We start from the raw sequence: 8,391 nt of genomic DNA on the forward strand, positions 1-8,391 counted from the left end.
TAGGGACGTTTGCAGAAGTCCAGACTCTTGAGAACTAGTTATCTCCTCATTTCTCCAGTTTAAATGCCAATTGCTTTGTAACAAACTCCTCCTCTAGGCGTCTACAGCTTTTGCCTCAGGCCCAGGCAAAGACAAGGTTATCTGATGTTAAGTTTGTTTTTTCCTCCAGAGTCTAGACTGGGAGGTCCCTGAAGACAGGGATTTTGTGTCTTAAAGTCCCTGCATCCAGTAGTGCCCAATATACCAAAGGTCTCAGTCCGATTGCAGATTGAGTGAATTGGGAAGAACGCTTTCAGAGGGTTTTATAAATATGAGGTACTTTGTAATAATGCCTTCTGTGCAGGGCTCTGCATTGTACAAAGTTCTCCCACCTATATTATTCATTCTTTCTTTTTTGATCTTCCCTGCACTCCTGTGAAGGCAAATATTAATATCTTCATTTGTCAGAGACGACTTAGAGTAAGGTAAGTTTTGGGGTATGAAATGAAAAAAACTATTAAGTACCCCTTGCAGTTTATGTGAACTTATGAAAAGGAGTCCCTTGGTTATTGCGTGTAGGATAGTGTCTCTCTCCAGCTGTCAGTTTGACAAACTGAGGCATGTTCAGAGCTCATTTCTTTAGCACCTTTGAAAGTTTAATAATCATTCCGTATCTACTCATCTTTAAACATCCAGGGGAACTAATCAAGATATGAATTAAATAATTTAGTGCTGTTCTTCTAGAAAAATGAAAGCCCTGTTCTCTCATTATAATAAAATGTCTTAATGTTTAGTTCTTGTTTATAACTTGTTCTCTCTACACTCACGGTTTCAACTTAATTCTGTATCTCTTTTATCTATAATCTCTTTACCTTTAAATGATCTTTTATCTTTCCTGGAAACAGCTGACAATACTGTTTTTCAGCTCAGGACTTTTTCATAATTACATTTTTAGCCTTGAGGGAAAAAATTGTATACCTCATCAAATCCTCTGGCTGTATAACTGAGTAACTTTAGCAGCCCTGAATACCACTTGCTGCAATTATAACTTAATTGTGAATTGGGAAAAATAAAACTGCTTTATGATTTCTGACAACGTTCAGTTCTGTTTGAAGTATTTTATATAACGATTTTATGTCATCAGTAAGTAAATAATGTGGACTCTCACAGTTGTTCATCTCAAATAAGAGGGCTTGACCCTTCTGGACCAGTGTCAATCAACACCAACTTAATCGCTTTATATCATTTGGTGCAAATCTATTCTTCAAAGTGACAACAGATTGCTCTTTTTTGTTTTGTTTTTGTTTGTTTGACAACAATGTTTTGTTTGGAAATTCAAGGCTTTTAAGTAATGTATTTTAGCTGGGCTATTTTCTCACACTTTGCATGCCAGCTGGATTTTATGAAGATGGGTAATTGGCCCAAGTTTAGGTAGACCTGCCAAGTTGCTGTGATGGTTCTTCCTTCTGGCAAATAAGCTACCACAACTGAAACATATGGAAAAGTCTCTGTTAATTTTGATATTCATCAAGCTTTTTTTCTGTTTTGCCATATCTGTAATGTATATTGGGCCAGTTGTTGCCTCAGTCTTGGCCCTTTTTCCTTTAAAGATGCAAAAGGAGGATTTTGGTGAGTATGTTAATAGAAGGCATTCAGATGTGCACATTTACCTAAATGAACACATAGGGCATACAAGGTATTTTACCATCTGATATGTACCTAAATTTATATTCTCAGATCTGGTCATTTTTCCTGAAAAATCATATGCTTCAAGCAAACTGGAACATTAGCTGTTCTATCAACATTTCAGGTATGAACATATCTCTGTCCTTCATCCTGTTTCCCTCTCTCCAGAAATCTGTCACCTCACTTCATTTTTCAATGTCCAGTTCCAACATTAACTCCTGTTCATAGTTTGTATTCCTTTGTGGCCACACCTATCCCTTATACCCTGCCATTTCCAAGTAAAATAGATTTCAATGTTCCCTCATAAACAAAAAACACTGTTTTAATATATTATGATTGTTCTCTATCATGTGTTTAATGGAATCACTAGAAATCAAATTTCTTTCTAAGCAGAACATTACTTTTACTATATCCAGCAATTTTTGATTCGGTAAGTTTTCATTATCATATTGTTCAAAATATTTTCTAATTTCCCTTCTAATTTCTTCTTTGGGTCTAGGTTATATATAACTGTTTTGTTTAATTTCCAAATACTTTGGGGTTTTCCAGATGTCTTTTCACTATTGGTTTTTAATTTAATTCATTTGTGCTGAGAGAATCTACCCGTCATGATTTTAATTTTTTAAATTTCTCAAAACTCATGTCATGGACCAACATGTGAACTATCTTTGTGAACGTTTCATGTGCAGTTGAAAAGAGTATGTAATATGCTGTTACTATGGGCTATATTCTATAAATGATCATGTTGACTTGCCTGATAGGGTTGTGCACATCTTTTATATCCTTACTCATTTTTTCACTGCTTCTATCAACTGCTGAGAGAGGAGTATTAAAATATGCAACCACAAATATGGACTTTTGTTTATTTTTCCTTTCAATTCTGCCCATTTTATTCATATATTTTGAAGTTCTGTTATTAGGTGTATAAACATTTAGAATTGTTATATCTTTTTGACAAACTGATTTCTTTATTACTGTGAGTATTCCTCTTCACTTCACTTCTGGTAATATTTCTTATCTTGAAGTCTACCTTGTCTGATATTATAGCCATATATATATATATTTATATATATAAAGCCATATATATATAAATATATATATAGCCATATATATAAATATATACATATATAAATATATATGTATATATATATATATAAATATATATATATATATATATATATATTTTTTTTTTTTTTTTTTTAACTTGTAAGGAAAGAGTGATGGCTTTCAGATTCCTCACATGCCAGACTGGAAACTGGAAGTCAGTCTCTGCCTTTAATTGAAATATTAGACCATTTACATTTATTATAATTATTTATAATGGTGAGTGGAAACCTACCACCTTGCTGTTTGTTTTCTATGGGTACCATATTTTCTTTGTCTTTCTTTGCCATATTTTCTGCCTTAGTTTTAATTAAATATCTTTTAGTATTTTGTTTTATATCCACTTTTAGCTATTAGCTTTACCAGTTTGTTTTTAAAGTGGTTGCTATAGGTATACAACATATCATTAACAGTCTACCTTGAAAAAAAATTACACCATTTTACTATTTTATATATCATATAAAAACACAACAGCAATCTGCCTATTTTGGTGCAGATGCTGTCTCAGATTTAATAACTATTTAAATATCCATATAGTTTTATAAGTAGAGAGTGATTCATTCTATAAAAGGGAGCAGAAACTAACAAATGATGAAGTACTATATTAAAATCTAGCACTTAAATTTGAATTTTAAATATGAAATATTATAGAATTATCATATGACAGAATAGAATACGTTGAAAATAAAATGTTTTAAAGAACAAAGAACCCATATGTACTGCATAATTTCTTAATTTGATGACTAGCATTTTTATGATTTTTTTCACTAAAATTTACAGCTTACATTCTGACAACAGCATTTGACACTAATGATCGTTCTATTATCCTTAATTCAAGTTGATCAGGACTGTCCCCACAGTCTTTTGATGTTCTCTGCTCCCTGGTATGTCGTCCTCAGTTTTTGTTTGTTTTGGTTTTGTTTTTTGCTGGTTCTTCCTCTGCTTTGTCACCTCTTAAAGTTGGCTAGTCTAAAGAGCTCAGGTCTAGGGGATCTTTTCTGGATCACCACTGAGGCAATCTCATACCATCTCAATGGTTAATCATTTCCAGATGCATATTTCCAACCTGGGAATCACTCATAAACTCCAGGCTCAGGTATCTAACTCCCTACTTTCATTTCCATCAGTACTAATAACCTTTCTTCCAAGGTACTAGTGATAATAAAACAGGCAATTCCAATATTCACTTCTCCTCTTCTTACTGGATTTTTCTGCCTCACTTATTTCTATTGACCAATACCTCTATTTTTTTTTTTTTTTTTTTTTTTTTTTTTTTTTTTTTTTTACTGGCTTCTTAATTCTTCTCTCATCTCCTGTACTGGTAGATTTGGTCTGAAATAGCCTGTCACTCAAATAAGAAATGTTAGAGCCACCCTGAGTTTTCCTTCTTCTCTACAATTAGTTATCAAGTTTTGATAAGTTCTACCTCCTCGAAATGCTCTATCCCACCCTCTCCTTTCTCACTACACAATCTTAAACCAGACCCTTATATTCTAATTAATATGACTACAAGACAATAGACTTCGATTATTCCTGCTTCCTACTTAAAAACTCTAAGCACTAATACTGCTGGAATGAACCCAGGTGTTCAAATCTTAGGTTTATCGACAAAGCTAGTCAGCAAAGCCATTTACTATGGAGAACGTTTTTATTTGAATACATTATTATTTTATTATAAAGAGTAAATTTCTTCTAGTTTAAATATAGACAGTTTAGGAAACTGGATTTTCATTCTTTATATTACTAAGAACAAATTTGCATTTGATTCTTTTTCACAAAATGGAGCAATTATGCTAAAATATCTAATATTTGAATGTTTTCAGAGAATTATTTCATGTAAATTGTAAGTAAAGAAATTTTTCATGTTTAAGCTATGTTTAATGTTATTTGTTTAACTATAAAATATAATTAGTCTAATGTGCTTCCTATGAGAAAATAATATAATTCCCTTAAGAAGGTTTCTTTGGTAGCATGAATAAAATAATTGAAATAATGAATTCCAGGAAACATCCCAGGAAGCAAAGTTTCTTTTTATGTTTCCCTAAGAAATTAGTTCTCATTCTGAATAATATTTGACAAAAATCTGCAGTGTTTTATATTTTCCTTGTCTCCTAGATGTTTTGTTTTATTTTTATTTTTTTAAGAATTATTTATTTATTCATGAGACACACACAGAGAGAGAGGCAGAGACATAGGCAGAGGGAGAAGCAGGCTCCCTGCAGGGAGCCCTACGCGGGACTCAATCCCCGACCCCAGGATCATGTCCTGAGCCAAAGGCAGATGGTAAACCGCTGAGCCACCAAGGCGATGCTGTTTTTATTTTTAAAAAGTAATATAGGGGATCCCTGGGTGGCTCAGCGGTTTGGCGCCTGCCTTTGGCCCAGGGCGCGGTCCTGGAGTCCCGAGATCGAGTCCTGCTTCGGGCTCCCGGTGCATGGAGCCTGCTTCTCCCTCTGCCTGTGTCTCTGCCTCTCTCTCCCTCTCTCTGTCTATCATGAATAAATAAATAAATAAATCGTAAAAAAAAAAGTAATATGAAGATAGAGCAGCGACAATTATTCTAGCAAACCAATGGGAGAAAGAAATCTCATTCAAAACTGGTTTTGGTGTCCAGAATAGGCAAATCCATAGGGAAAGAAAGTTGATTAGTGATTACCAGGGACTGAGGGGAGGGAGGATGGAGAGTGACAGTTAATTACTATAGACTTGTTTTCTGGGTTGATGAAAATATTCTGGAATTAGATAATGGTCATAGTTACATCGTTTTGTAAATATGCTAAGAATACTGAATTATACACTTTAAAAAGGAAAATTTTATGATATGTAAATTCTGTATCAGCTTTAAAAATTGATTTTGGTATCAGAATAGTTGCATTATGTTGAATTCTAAAAGCACCTTGGACTCTGGCCAGATTGATAATCTATTCCTCAGAGAAGAACTTCTCCTCTAATAGCTCACATCTGGAGTAGAAAGTCACTCACTGAGTGGTTTTAACAATCCTATAAGAGAGTGAGTGCTTATTTATTTACTGATATTTTTGACCCATGACAAGTACGCTCAATTTCTTCATTTATCAAGTAGGGAAAAGTGTAAACCGTTAAAGGATTAGATTTATGAGTTGTTAATAAAAATATGTATAAGATTGATTGAAATTATAAGCTACTTGTAACCTGGATGAAGTGGATAATCTTTAATCATTCTCTAGAAAATCCTCTTAATAGCTTAACCTCTGGGGAATGTCACAAAATGGCATATCTGATTGTTTTGAAGAAATATCACTATAACAATTCCTAATGATGGCTATGCACTTTTTTTAAAAGATATTTATTTATTTATTTATTTATTTATTTATGACTATGTTTATTTACTCATGAGAGACACAGAGACAGAGAGAGAGGCAGAGACACAGGCAGAGGGAGAAGCAGGCTCCATGCAGGGATCATTCCCTGGACTGAAGGCGGCGCTAAACCACTGAGCCACCTGGGCTGCCCTAAGCACTTTTTTTTTTAGAGGTCTTGATTCCATAAAACATGTTTTTTTCTTTTCAAGTGTCATTCTGTGCAATTTTGTTCTATATTTTTATATAACTTATTTTCTAGCCTGTAAAGGAACACATTAGGGGAGGTAAGGATGCATTTTATAAATTAGTTTATTAGAAGTAGTTTTGAAAAAAGTCAGCTTCTCTAGGACATTTTAAACTATTTGTCCTGTCTTTCTTCACAAGATGATTCTTCAGAAACACATTTAGTGCACACAGAGGTGGGGAAGTTGCATAACCCTGGGACTTCCATTCATATCAAGGAGAATTGCTCTGAAATGACACAGCCCACTTTACCTCCCAAGGTACACATAGAAAGGCTTAAAATGAAAGATGTTAAACTTAATACTTTACCCTCAAATCTTAGTTTGAAGTGTGACAAATTAAGGGATCTCACAGTATATTGAGATTGGCTTCATAGCCCCGCTGTCCTTCTTGCATACTTCTGACTTAAAATTAAATAGCTTTTCAAAACAGCTATTTTCAAAAAATAGCTTGTCTTTCCAGACATGGAAAAAAAATCAACCCCTTGTTCCTTTCTAATTTACGGTTAATGAGTTAAAATATAACCTATTGAGTGTTGTATGAAAGGAGAGAAGGTTAGCACTCGCCTTGACAAGAATGGAAGGGGCCCCCGGGCCTGACAACACTCATATGGTTAAGGCACTGCCACCTACTTTGTGGCATCTAACCAACATTCTTGTACCAAAATATTGGGATCATTCCCTGCATATTTTTGGACCACAATGCTTTGAAACTGGAAATTAATCACAAGAGGAAATTTGGAAAGAATTCAAATACATATAGGTTATAATACAAATATATGACCCATCCTCCTAAGGAGCGAATGGGTCAGCTAGTACGTTAAAGAAAAATTAAAAAAAAATACATGGAAAAAAATTAAAATGAAAATAAGACTGTTCAAAACTTTTGGGATGCAGCAAGTGCAGTCCTAAGAGAGAAGTATATAGTAATACAGGCCTTCTCAAGAAACAAGAAAAATCTCAAATACTCAGCCTAACCTTACACCAAAAGGAGCTGGAAAAAGAACAGCAAATAAAGCCTAAACCCAGCAGGAAATGAGAATTAATAAAGATTAGAGCAGGAATCAATGAAATAGAAACCAAAAGAATAGTACAATAGATAAGCAAAACTAAGAGCTCGTTCTTTGAAAGAATTAATAAGATTGATAAACCCCTAGGCAGATTTGTCAGAAAGAAAAGAGAAAGGACCCAAATAAATAAGATCATAAATGAAAGAGGAGATATCACAACCAACACAGAAGAAATACAAACAATTTTAAGAAAATATTATGAGCAACTATATGCCAACAAATTAGGCAATCTGGAAGAAACGGATGCATTCCTTGAGACCTATAAACTACCAAAACCTAAAGAGGAAGAAATAGAAAACCGGAATAGACTCATAACCAGCAAGGAAATTGAAGCAGTCATCAAAAATCTCCCAACAAACAAGAGTCCAGAGCCAAATGTCCTCCCAGTGGAATTCCACCAAACATTTAAGGAAGAATTAATATCTATTTTCCTGAAGCTGTTTCAAAAAAATAGAAATGGAAGGAAAACTTCCAAAGTCATTTTACGAGGCCAGCATTACCTTGATCCCAAAACCAGACAAAGATCCGACCAATGAGGAGAATTACAGACCAATATCCCTGATGAACATGGATGCCAAAATTCTCATGAAAATGCTAGCCGACAGTCCATTGAGAGGATTATCCACCAAGACCAAGTGGGATTTATTTCTGGGCTTCAAGCATGGTTCAACATCTGTAAATCAATCAATGTGATATACCATGTTAATAAAAGAAAGGACAAGAACCATATGATTCTCTCAATGGATACAGAAAAAGCATTTGACAAAGTACAGTATCCTTTCTTGATTAAAACTCTTCAGAGTGTAGGGATAGAGGGAAAATACCTCAATATCATAAAAGCCATATATGGAAAGCCCACAATGAACATCATCCTCAATGAAGAAAAACTGAGAGCTTTTCCCCTAAGGTCTGGAATTGGCAGCATGTCCCCTCTCACCATTGTTGTTTAACATAGCACTGGAAGTCCTG

General features: G+C 34.2%; 1 non-coding gene across 1 annotated transcript; it reads left to right on the plus strand.

Moving 5' to 3' along the window:
- The first annotated feature begins 6,885 nt into the window (after positions 1-6,885).
- On the plus strand, positions 6,886-7,011 carry LOC112675269 (U6atac minor spliceosomal RNA). The gene has a single exon (XR_003145848.1). It is a non-coding gene; the product is annotated as a U6atac minor spliceosomal RNA (small nuclear RNA).
- The last annotated feature ends 1,380 nt before the right edge of the window (positions 7,012-8,391 follow it).

Source organism: Canis lupus, chromosome 16 (assembly GCF_003254725.2).
Source record: "Canis lupus dingo isolate Sandy chromosome 16, ASM325472v2, whole genome shotgun sequence".
Lineage (NCBI taxonomy): Eukaryota > Metazoa > Chordata > Mammalia > Carnivora > Canidae > Canis > Canis lupus.